The sequence below is a fragment of the Mustela putorius genome, unplaced genomic scaffold, assembly GCF_011764305.1.
Source record: "Mustela putorius furo isolate JIRA1106 unplaced genomic scaffold, ASM1176430v1.1 tig00000281_pilon_pilon_pilon, whole genome shotgun sequence".
Classification (NCBI taxonomy): domain Eukaryota; kingdom Metazoa; phylum Chordata; class Mammalia; order Carnivora; family Mustelidae; genus Mustela; species Mustela putorius.
In genome coordinates, this window is record NW_025421343.1 from 10,498,676 (window position 1) to 10,512,705 (window position 14,030).

Consider the following 14,030-nt stretch of genomic DNA (forward strand, 5'->3'; position numbering starts at 1 on the left):
GAGTTATAGATGGTATAGTCCTTTCAAGTGTTATAAAACAAAAAATTTAAACAACAGTATGAAATAATAATACCAGAAATAACATTTGGCATCTTATATAATAAAGCCATTTGTGAAGAGAGAACAAGCACGCAAATAAATATTATCTATTATGAAAAAATAAAAGTTTACAAATGTTTTAAAGAAGGAAGAGATAAAAAAAAAAAAAAGAAGAAGAAGAAGGAAGAGATCACCATTGCTGGAATGATTAAAGGTAGCTGTATGGAGAAGTAGGATGTGTGCTAGGCCTAGAAGCATGTTCATAATTTAGATAGGTTAGGGGTATAAAAGGGGAAGTATATAAATACTGTCATACAGTGTGAAGTTACAAAAATAGCAGTGTGAAAGAACAGATAGAGACCACTTTGGTTTTATAGGAATTATAGAAACTATTTAAATAGAAAAATAGGAGAAAGGTAGTTGCTTCCTGAGTTGAAAGGGACTTGGGGACCATCCAGATAAAGAAGTAATTCTCCAAGATGTTTATTTCACTAGTCCTCAGTTTCTTCATATGCATAGCAAGGGAGTTAAAATGTATAATCTATAAAATATTTTGTTTTTTCATCATTGTATAAAGGTGTGACTAAGTTTTAGGGAAATTCTATATAACATGGAGGAAATCAAGGATTGTCACTATGCCAGATTATTTCAGGGAATTCTGAGTGCTAAATCATTTCAGGTTTAAAAGAACAGGATGGGAAATCTCTCTGTCTTAAAGATATAGCCTTAAAAATCATTTTTATTCACAAGCTGAAAATAGATGCTAAAATGCATATTTTTCCCCTTTATCTTGCCTCTGGGGAAAAAAATCCTAATAATGTTTCTAGTTAACAAATCAAATAAAACACAATGACTAAACTCTTAATGGATTTTTAAATGATTACCCACAACTCTAATGGGTAATTATATCATTTGCTATAATGGCATTCATGAAATTAATTATGGATTTTGAAGAAAAAATATATATGACATTACTGTGAAGAAAAAGGTGAGGTAGGAGTGCTAGGCTAATGATGTTGAATTGTACACATTTTATATAATTACACTTTTATGCAGCTTGAAAGCATTTGCTTTTTACATGTACTGGCTCTACATTAGCTTTTTTAAAATACTATTCTCAACATATTTTATTGAATTTAGTTGAATGTGGTCACCATAACAAATGTAATCTGATTTGTAACAGGTAAGAAGCCAGTCCTCATTATGCTGAATGGATTTACTTGAGGACACACAGTTAATCAATCATTGGTAAAAGAAGACTACCAATGTGTATTCTATATTTTGACATTTATTTTTCATATTTATCATAATAGAATTCCCATGTTGATGATAAGTGTAATAATTCATGTCAGAAATGTATACATAAAATTATTTCACTAATATTTTCGTAAGCATTTGTTACTCATCAAAATAATGCTACAGATGACCAACTGTGAAAATGATTGCTTGGTAAACAGTAATTAACATATTCAACCATAATTAACTTTTTCTTTTTTTGGTAATTTCACATGTTTCCAACAACACATTTGAATTCTAGTTCACAGTCTCAGAAAGTTCCAAAACAACCACGTGGATCATGAATTTTTGGCAGTCTGGACCCTCTTTAGCTGTAGTTTCAGAACTACAGCATTGTCAAGAGTTCAGGTCATTAAACTTCAAATGCTCTTAAACCTTCTCAAATGGAGATCATTCCCTCAATTACCAAATTCATCTCTTCAGATCCTGCCCCTCACAGTACAAACAAGAAATGTTGGCAAAATTTGCTCATCTCCTGGCATCTGAAAGGACAAGTCATGAATTTACCTTCAAAGAATTAGCAACTTCTTTATGTGAAGGCTGTTGGCTCTAAGTATATTTCCTCATAACAAGTATCTCCTTAATGGTATTATGAAGAAATTAAGTTTCAAGCAACTTTCCACTGTTTTCCTATAGGTAGAGAGTAGTGAATTCTTGTTCCTGTGCTTTCTTTAAAAGATATCAAAGAGAAAAGGACATCTGGATAATTTAAACTACTTCCTCCAAGGTCATTGTCATTTTTCCTCTAATGCCTTCTCTGACACATAACTCTCCTATAAGGCAAATGTCCAAGAATTACAAATGAAAGCAAATGGGAAAGGTGGGGTTTTCAAATTTTTTATTCTTCTTTTTTCCTTTAAGAGAAGAAAAACATTTTCTGTATCAATTCCTAGGAATAATATCAGTCAGCAATTCACTCAGTCTTTAGTTTTTGTGTCAAAGACCATGAATCTTTGTTAGATCTTTTCAAATAATCTACTTATTTAGGTGCTTTTTTCATAAAAAAATTTTTTTTAAATTTTTTTAATATAGTGTATTATTAGCCCCAGGGGTACAGGTCTGTGTACTCCACAGCACTCACCATAGCACATACCCTCCCCAATGTATAACCCCACCACCCTCTTCCTACACCCCTTGCCCCCTCCCCCATTAAGAGACATTAAGAGTCTCTTTTGGTTTGTCTCCCTCCCTATCCCATCTTGTTTCATTTATTCTTTTCCTACCCCCCCAAACCCCATTGCATCTCCACTTCCTCATATCAGGAAGATCATATGATAGTTATCTTTCTCCAATTGACTTATTTCACTAAGCATAATACCCTCTTTCCATCCACATTGTCACAAATGGCAAGATTTCATTTCTTTTGATAGCTGCATAGTATTCCATTATATATATATATATATATATATATATATATACACATACATAAACATACACATATACATACATACATACATACATACCAGCTCTTCCTTATCCATTCATCTGTTGATGGACATCTAGGTTCTTTCCATAGTTTGGCTATTGTGGACATTGCTGCTATAAACATTCGGGTGCACGTGCCCCTTTGGATCACTACGTTTGTATCTTTAGGGTAAATACCCAGTAGTGCAATTGCTGGGTCATAGGGCAGTTTTATTTTCAACATTTTGAGGAACCTCCATGCTGTTTTCCAGAGTGGTTGCACCAGCTTGCATTCCTACAGTGTAGGAGGGTTCCCCTTTCTCTGAATCCTCGCCAGCATCTGTCATTTCCTGACTTGTTAATTTTAGCCATTCTGACTGGTGTGAGATGGTATCTCATTGTGGTTTTGATTTGTATTTCCCTGACGTGGAGCATTTTTTTCATGTGTCTGTTGGCCATCTGGATGTCTTCTTTTAAACAAAAGATCTCCACAGGAGTTTCTTGGAATTAATAGTTATGAAACATAATTGTGACAATTGTGGAGTTACAAATGATAAGAAGAAGTACTCAGGGTGTCCCTGTGGCATAAGCTAGAAGTGCCTATATCCAGATGTAGCAAGGGCTTTTGTCATTGAAAAAAAATAATAAATAAGGTCTAGATGTAAAATAAAGTTGAATAAATCACAAAGGGGTTGATTCAGGAACAAAACAAAACAACAACAACAGAAAACCACAATCTTTTGGGGAAGAATTATGAATCAAAGTGACATTGGAAACATTTCTATGGCTGGAACTAGTCATTATCCATTCACCCAAAAACAATGACCAGGTTATTGAGTATTAGGAAAATCTGTTAAACAGTTACTAAATGAACTCCTGAAACTTTAATATGAAACTGTAAATAATTAAAAACAGGAGACAGTATACTGAGTCTAACATGTCATTTAATCACAGATTTCACTATCTATACATTGGAAAATTTTCTAAAGAAATAATAGAAAATGGGATGATGAGGGTTTTTTTCTTCTAGTGTTAAATTTTCTTCTTTCTAACTTTATGAGCAAGACTGTTCACATTATCTTTAGGGTAACTCCATGAATTTTACATATTGATATAAACAAAAATTGATATAAACAAAATTATTCAATGCCTATTAGGAGATATGGGAAAATGAAGAAAATGCCCTCTCTTCTCTAGAATTTTACAATATAGGAATGTAAGTACAGTATAGGCAGGAAAGCTACTAAGAACTGATCATAATAAAGTGAAACAATTGCTTAGTTATAATTAGTAATACTAATTACATTTAGTGAGGTCTTCCTATTACCCTGAATTTCATACTTTATTTCATTTAATCCTCACAAACAACTACATGATGCATAGATTTTATCTGTGCTTTACAGATGAGATACTTGCAATGTGTAAAACCAAATCTCACAGTTAGTAAGTAGAATATATTGAAATGCTGTCCAAATATAAATTCAATTTTCTTAACTATGTCTGCTTCCCTTAAGTAGAAACTGGTTCAACTTAAGGGAGTCAAGATTTTACAAATAAGGGCTCTTGAGTTGCTCAATTAAGCGTCTGGCTTCTGCTCAGGTTGTGATCCCAGTGCCCTGGGACTGAGTCCTGCCTCAGGTTTCCTGCTTCATGGGGAGCCTGCTTGTCCCTCTGCCTCTCTCTTTCTCTCATGAATAAATAAATTAAACCTTAAAAAAGGATTTTACATAAAAGGCAACAGTAGATCTGAAACTTTATTTTTTTTTTTTTTTTTTTTTTTTTTTTTTTTTTTTTTTTTAAAGATTTTATTTATTTATTTGACAGAGAGAGATCACAAGTAGACAGAGAGGCAGGCAGAGAGAGAGGAGGAAGCAGGCTCCCTGCTGAGCAGAGAGCCCGATGCGGGACTCGATCCCAGGACCCTGAGATCATGACCTGAGCCGAAGGCAGCGGCTTAACCCACTGAGCCACCCAGGCGCCCTGAAACTTTATTTTTCTTAAAGATCTTGTTTGTTTATGGGGGAGGAGGAGCAGAGGGAGAGGGACAAGCAGACTCCACACTGAGTGTAGAACCCGACATAGAACTTGATCCAATGACCCTGAGATCATGACCAGAGCCAAAGTCAAGAGTCAATGCTTAACTGACAGAGCCACCTTGGTGCCCCTAAATCTGAAACTTTAAAGATTGATAAAGGATAAAGAATGAACTACAGACTAAAGATAATGAAAATTAGCAAGGCATAAATATATGAAAAGCATAATATAACCAGGTAAGATACAAGTTTAGCATGTTTAGCATAGACTTTTTAACAGTAAAAGATGGGAGACAAATTAAAAGAAAGATAGAAAAGGATCTCATGGGCTATGCTGAGGGTTATGAGCTTCACTTAAGGGGTCACAAAGCTGCAGTAAAAATAATAATAGTTATCTATTGTAATAAATAATTTTGGAAGTGACACTATCTGACAAATACTTTCAAGGTGATATTACTGGCCTGGAACCTAGGGACAACCAAATATCTGCCCCAGTTCTCACCATGTATTTTTCAGCAAAAGTCCCAGAAGATCTATCATATTCTGGTCAATGACACTATTGGGCCAGGATGCCACTGTCTCTAAGCTAGGCATCTGAGATAGGTCTTCAGTTTGTCACTTTGTTTTTAGTCTTCCTCCTTACTTTGTAATCTATCCAGCTTATTTTGCCAAACACATTTTTTAATCTACTCAGAAGAGTAGTGATTGCCTCTTAAATCCAGTATAAATTGTATAGTTACCTTGTGCATCTGCCCCCATGCTTAAACCCCATTTTCTCTCAGGAAGCCGCATTGCAGCATTTAGACAATAATTTTACACCCATACTCTGCCTGTGTCCATACTGATTGTAAACCAACTACATCACTTTTCCCCCTCACATTCATACAGTTAATATCCACTCATTCAAGCTAGAGCTAGGCTCCTCAATTATATGAGACCAGTTCCTATAAGCCAAATGTACAAGCCTTCTGATGCTGAAGTTCTATTGTAACTTACATATTAATCACAATCTAACTCTAAGAAGATTCCATGTGCACTTGTATTCAGACCAACTAAAACTCAGCCTCAAATTTTCTTTCAGCTCTATGATTAATTGTTATTTGTTTGTCATATTCACAGTAGGTGAGAAATAGCCTAGTACTGAAACATACAATTCAAAAGAGCTTTAAAACACTGATCCTTGGGCTTTTGGAACACAGCAACTTTTGGTACACAGCAGCTTTTGGTTCACATGGTTCTGGCTTTACTGAACATTCTGGAATTTACTGAACAGTTCAGGCTTTCTACAGCCATTTCCCTTGAACAGAAAAGGAAACTCACCCCATAGGGGTGAGGTCATGGGGAGATACTTTTTGTTGTAGGTACTCAATAATCAGCTTTGATTTATATCCATACTCTGGAAAATGGTGTTAAAAGATAACTGGAGAGCCCCAAATGGTTAGGGGCAATGAAATACTATGATAATACACAAATTAATAGAAATACTTGTTGACATTAAGTTGCAATGCGGCTTAATATTTTCACAGCCATCTCATGCTGAATGTGGGCATGTGGTATTACAATTATCTCTACTTATGACAAAGGAAATGATGATCATGATTTCTTACTAGAGTGGGCCTCATCCAGGGAGAGCTCAAGGCTGAAATTGCAAAGGTTGTGTTAGGTGCATTAAGGTGAAAAATTTTAATAGAAACAAAGTAGACAAGATAAGACTTGGTGGGATGGAAAGCATTAAGCAACAGAATATATACCCAAACAAATGCCAGTATTCTAATACTGGCATAGGGTACAGGTATAGGAACATCAGAAGTGATGTAGGGGCACTCACTCGCAGAAATGATGATGTGTCACACACATGGCACTCATGGTGAAGAGTGGCAGGATTATCTCTCACACATTTATAACTTGGTAATTGGTACATTCATAACTTGGTACCCTTGCAGGTGTTGGGAGAACTATTTATATCTAACTTTAATTTTCCACATCTTTCTTGTATAATTCTTAATTCACTTTTGCCTGTTCATCTTTGGAGAACTCAGTGATTTATTTATTTTTTATTTTAAAGGTTGTTATTTATTTGTTTGAGAACAAGAGAGAAAGAGCAACAGAGAGAGCACAAGCAGGGGGTTGGGGGCACAGACAGAGGGTGAAGCAGACTCCCCGCTGATCAGAGACCCAGACATGGAACTTGATCCCAGGACTCCGAGATCATGACCTTAGCCAAAGGCAGTTGCTTAACCAACTGAGCAACCCAGGTTCCCTCAATCATCTATTTTATGTACATTTTGCTCTTGGGTCTCACCAGATATTCCTCACCAGATATTTTTTTTTCCTACCCTAAACCAGAATTCACCTCTGCTCCACCCATTCATCCAAGGTATGATGAAAATGAAGACCCAAACCTAAGATAGTAAAATTAAAGTGCTGTTAACAATATTGTAGTTGCTAATATATAGCTGGTTCTCATATTTTTCAGTAATTATATCCTATAAAATCACCATGAAGACTGAATTAGCAAATAGTGAAGCTTTACTCCTAGAGGAAACACAGGATTAAGTTCCTTTCAGTTTCTGATCACAATGTTTTCATTGGCCAAAAAGTATATAACCTTATTTTGCGTGTAATTTCTGTTTAAAGACACATTTTTTAATATACATTTTTGATTCATCGACACTGAACTCAGAGCCAACAACACTGTAATGCACACCTGAACAAGGATATATAAGAAATATTTTCTCTGTAAGGCACATCACCACCTTCTTGTGCTTGGGAACACTAGATGACACTATGCTTGGGGACTATTTCAAGTAGCAAAATCACTAAAAGACAAGAAAAATATTAAAAAATGTTAGACTAAATAGATCTTGAAAATCATACTTGTTTAGATTATAAAAGCTAAAACAAGAAAAAGAAGGCAGGGGTGTCTGGGTGGCTCAGTGGGTTAGAGCCTCTGCCTTCGGCTCGGGTCATGATCTCAGGGTCCTGGGATCGAGCCCCACATCGGGCTTTCTGCTCAGCAGGGATCCTGCTTCCTCCTCTCTCTCTCTCTCTGCCTGCCTCTCTGCCTACCTGTGATCTCTGTCTGTCAAATAAATAAAAATTAAAAAAAAAAAAACTATTAAAAAAAGAAAAAGAAGGCAGAGCATTGTCTTTTTTTTTTTTTTTTTAAACCTCAGCTGGGAACATGTGTACTAGGTGATTCAAATATTTTCCCATTCTGTGCATGTGGGAAAATGATTGCAAAAATGCCACAGGTATTGATTTTGGGATTACAAATAAATCTTAGTGGGTAAGAAAAATCACAAATATGGAATAGTGAGGACAGACTGCATAAAGAAGAGTCTGGAAGAGGAACCAATATGGAAGAGAAATCAACAGTTTTATCTTGTCATATTTAGAGTTTCAGGAAAAGTTCCTTTGGGCTATTTAATTTTTTTTAAAGATTTTATTTATTTATTTGACAAAGAGATCACAGGTAGACAGAGACCAGGTAGAGAGAGAGAGGGGAAAGCAGGCTCCCCACCGAGCAGAGAGCCTGATGCAGGGCTCGATCCCAGGACCCTGAGATCATGACCTGAGCTGAAGGCAGAGGCTTAAACCACTGAGCCACCCAGGCGCCCCTGGGCTATTTATAATTATGAGACAATTTCCCTAGTAAGAGAAGAGAGTAAAAGAAAAAAACATGTTGGGACCAGTTGTCATAGACAACTGATGATGTACCAAATTACATAGAAAAGTCAATCAGAGGAAAAGATTGGAATTTGGGCAAGAACATGTTGTGCTGAGAAATGAGAACCCTAATCAATCAAGCAACCTAATTACTTTCTTCTTTTTTTTAAAGATATTTTATTTTATTTTATTTTAGTTAGTAAGAGAGAGGGAGGGGGAGGAGCTAATGGAGAGAGAAAGAGAAAATCCCAAGAGGGGCATGGAACCATATGTGATACAGAGCTTGATCTCGGGACCCTGAGATCATGATTGCAGATGAAATCAAGAGTCAGATTGCAACCAAATGGGCCATTTCAAACAAGAGGGAATATAATATTAGACAGTGAGGCTATGATTATAGTTGTCAAAGAAAGCCATATAAACTTATTGGCCTTTATAATTATCTGTGTCAGTCTCCAATATCTTCATATTTCCCCTACCACTGTCAGCTGGATTCATTAATACTTCTCATTTTCAATATGCTTTCCAACCTATTTCTTAATATGGCAGAAAACTTTAGAATATCATAGCCTTTCTTAGTCCATTTAGTTCAAATATTATGGGATTTAATATTAAATATGCCCATATTAGTTTTTCTAATGCTGAAACCAGAGGCTCCCTTAAGCTTGGTGATTTTATTATACTGATATGAGGTTAACTACACCAGAATTCCAGATCCAAAAATATCAAGAGTGGATTTCTGGTTATTCCCTACAATAATATGGTTCTTCCCTGCTAACCTGTCTAGTGCCTGATCCCTTCCCTGGGCACAGTGTCAGTGGCTACTCTCATATCACCTAATGATTGACTTACATCATGTACTACGCTTCTGTCATTATACCTAATGTTCCTAGACCCCTAGATTCCTCACCATCATATCATATCATGTTCAACTTTAGGGAGCCTTCATTACGTTATTAAGGAATTTTATTTCTTGGTATTACATACTCTGATTGAAGACTGCTATAACCTCTGAAAACTGAAGTTAGGATGCCAACTTAATTCTATGTTTATATCCCAAATTCGACAAATCAATACCAATATTTTGCTTTAAAAAATCCTAATATAAAAAGAAACAATTCCATAAAACATATATAAAACTTTTGAACTCCTTACTGTATTTCCAAGTAGTAAAAATATACTATCCATGCTGATTTTTGCATCTGTAGAATTAACAATGGTTGTATAGCATGTGATTCTGCTAAGGGTTGAAAACTTTAGATTTTAACAACCTTTTCTTTTCCAGGCCTCTATAATCAGCTCTTTATGAAAGTGCCCTTCTTACTTGACTCTCTCATTTCATTTTTATTTTTTTGATATCACATGATCTAAGATACTCATTAGTCTCTGACTCTCTGATCACTTTTCGCCTTTCATAGCATACATGCTAACCACATCATGTTTCATAATCCCACCTGATAAGCTATTTCCATGCAACTTTGCTTTCCTTTGCCTCTATTTATTGCCTCTCTCACAGTTCTTTTCTATAACTATACTGCACCCATTTCCAATAGCACTGCCGTAAATTTGTGTATTCAACTGGTCATAAGGGTTTTGCTAGCAGCATTATATCCCTATCAGTTCTTCAGATTCAATATGATGAAAATGCATTCCTACTGAAAAGTTTGCTTACTCTAATTAGCACGTTTTTGCTTAAACAAATTCTGTATTCATAAGACCAGTAGTGCATCAGCTCCTGCAAACTTGATTGCAGCACTTTATTTAGTACTTTATCCTTTTTTCTCTCTACCTGCCCAAATCTTGCCACTCGGCACTTCTAAATAATCACAAAGAAAGTGCAAGCACTTGTCTAACGTATTCCATAGACAGTAGGTTCTTTGCTGTTGTGGAGTGAAACTTTCAAGATCATTTACCAAAGAATACGTGTCAGTGTAACCTCATGCAGTATTGAACTTCAGATCTTTATACTAATTCTTATTTTCTCCTGGTCCTATCCTATTAAAAGTCAGCATGATGGAGGGTAAAACAATACTGCCCTAGGGCTGATCTTATTTTTCTTAATCAACCTCTCTGGGTACTGAATAGTAGAATAAAGTAAAATAGTAGAATAAAGTAGAATAGTTTTATTACTCTCATTCTAAAATGGGTAGTCCATGATCTAGCTGCATTACCTTCAGATTTTGAAACATCTGAGAACAAAGGTGTTATTAAGTTATCCAGAGGATAACCAAAATAAAAAACATACACAGGTAAATAAATATACATTGAGTTCTTATAATGTATCAGTATATGTCTTACATTGTCTCACAAAACTGCTATATTACCTACTATCAACTGTTTTTACATATTATAAAAGTTATACTCCAAGAAATTAAATAATGTAATGGTCATATAAACAAACCATACCTGTTCTGTCTGAATCCAAACCTTGTGCTTTTTCAGATTCTCCATGCTTCTGTTCCTGTATTCACTCATATATTGCTGATCATCAGTCTTGAGTTATTACCAAAAAAGCCACAAAACAGAATATTTCTGGAATGGTGTACTTATACATCTACTACAAATAAATTCTGAAACATGCAAATGTCTAATTTGGTGAAGCTGCCAGGATATAATTAAAACAACTTATTATTCTCATTAAAATAATAATAATATAACTTACATGATTAAGTTATATTAATAGGTAATGATATAACATTCTTACATTGACTTGCCATTAATCAACACTCCTTTTTCTGTTTTTTATTTGTTTTTGGTTTTTTTTGTTTTTGTATTTGTTTTTTATTTTATTTGTTTTTTTTATTTGTTTTTATTTGTTTTTGTTTGAACTATTTGTTAATTGTTTGTTTCTGCTTGGATTATTTATTAATTAATTTTTGATCTGTTCAAATATCCCAATATTTCAGGCTTTTCCTTCAGAGAGAGTGATGGCTAGCTAAGTTAAAGGAATACTAATGTGAACATTCTGATGCTACAGTCACACCACAGATGGATAGGTAAGCATTCCACACTCCAAGACACAACTGTGTCACAGCTGGCAAGGTAAACATCCCAACCATTCCCCCCAATACTAGAGCTGACCCAATGAACCGCAGCCACACCACAGCCAGAAGAAAATCAGGCAAAATGAGGATAAAATGATAAATATTTTCCAAATTAAAAAACAAGACAAAACCTCAGAAAAAGACTTTAATGAAATGGAGAAAAATAATGCACCTGATAAAGAGTTCAAACTAAAGTTCTTAAGATGTTCACTGAACTCAGGAGAAGACCAGATGAACACAGTGAGAATATCAAAAAATACAGAGAATGTAAGACAATAAGAAACAGAAGTCAGAGTGTTGAAGAATATAGTAAGTAAACTGAAAAATACAGTAGAAGGATTCAACAGCAGACTGGATAAAGCAGAAGAATGGGTCAACAAGACAGAAGACAAAGCAATGAAACTCACCCAGACAAAACACAAAAAAGAAAAAAAAAGGAAAAAAAAAGTTGAAGCTACTTTAGGAGATGTATAGGACAACATCAAGCAGAATAACATCTGCATTATAGAGTTCACGAAAGGAGAAGAGGAAAAGAAAGGGGGAGAAAATTTATTTGAAGAAATAATGGCTGAAAATTCCCTAATCTGGAAATGGAAATAAATATCCCTGACCAGGAATCCCATGACATTAAATACAAAAAATCCAAAGAGATCCACATCAAGACACATTATGATTACAAGGTCAAAAATTAAAGATAAAGAGAGAACCTTAAAAAGCAACAAGAGAAAAACAACTTCTTACATACAAAGGAAACTCCATGTGGGTATCCCCAGATGGGAGTAGAAAGTACCGAAATGAAATAAAAAACAGACAACTTCTAACCAAGATATTCTACCCAGCAAGGTTATTTTTCAAAATAGAAGAAAAGATAAAGAGCTTTCTAGATAAGCAAAAGCTAAAGGAGTTCATCAACAGTAAATTGGTTAGTATAAAAGAGAAAAGAAATAACAAGTGTTGGCAAAGATGTGGAGAAACTGGAACACTCATACAGTGTTGGTAAGAATGTAAACTGGTAAAACCACTATGGAAAACAGTATGGAAGTTCCTAAAAAAATTGTGAAAAAAGAAATAGAATTACCATATGATCCAGCAATTCTATAATTCTATTTCTGGTTATGTATCTGAAGAAAATGAAAACTGTAATTAAACATATATACATGTTTGCAAGGAGATATATATAGTTATAGATATAGATATATGCATATCCATAAACACAAACACACATACTTCCCATTGTTCACTGAAGCATTATTTACAATAGCTAATATATGGAAGCAACCTAAGCGTCCATCAACAGATGAATGGATAAAGCAGATGTGGCATACAATATACAATGGAATACTACTCAGCCAAAAGAAATAATAAGATCTTGCCATTTGTGACAACATGGATAAAACCTGAGGGTATTATGCTAAGTGGAATAAGTCAGCAAGACAAAGACAAATACTGCATAATTTTACTTATAAGTAATCTAAAAATCAAAACAAACAAACAAAATTAAAAAAAAAATTAGAGAAAATACAGAAAATTGACTCATGCTTGCCAGAGGGGAAAGGTATTAGATAGGAGGAAAATGGGTTAGGGAATCAAGAGATACAAACTTCCAGTTATAAAACAAATAAGTCAATGGGATGAAGAATATGAAGAATACAGTCAATAATATGTCAACTTTGTATGGTGTCAGATGGTTAACAGCTTACTGTAGTGATCAGTTGTCACTGTATACATACGTTGAATCACTGTGTTATAAACATGAAGCTAATATAAATGGTATTTTTAAGAAATACCATTAAGAAAAATGATTAATAAAGACATAATAGATTATAGCTGCTAAGGTCTCCTCATCAACATTTAATCTGAACCTTATGAATATTCAGAATTTTACAATATGTACCAAACATTAAAATATTGTATAATAAGCATATCTATTCATTCTCACTCATTTACACACCAAACATTTTTTGGCTGTCTGTATATGCGAGATACAATTGAAGTGTAGAAATATCTCAAACTCATTACCATCAAACCTCACCTGCCCAAGGTGATTTTATTTTGTCAATTTTCTCTCTCCCTTAACAGTGACTAGGTAGTAAGGTCTCAACAAGACTGAAAATCCTCAGTGCTATAACAGATTGTTCTCTTTCTCTAGATCCATTTGACATATCTCTTGACTTTTCTGCTATTGAAATTATTGGTTTCTTTATTTCTCCAAGAACACTATAAGCTTCTTAATGCTAGAAGTATGTGCTTTATGTTTAGTACTATAAATGGCAACAATAGATGCTCAATATAATTACTGAACTAAAAGGAAAATTCTCCATTTTCAAAGCCAATTAAATAATCAATACACTGATAATCTACTGTGGAGAGCATTACAACTGCCTCTTCATTCTTTTCACTACAGATTTTCTCCAACCTCACTTTTAAAAAACCAGATCTGATTGGAATGGTTCAAACACAGCTAGACTACAACTAGCTGGTGACTGTCCCCACTTTTTACTAATATAACTCATTTATTACTGTGGCAACAATTCCCCAACTGAAG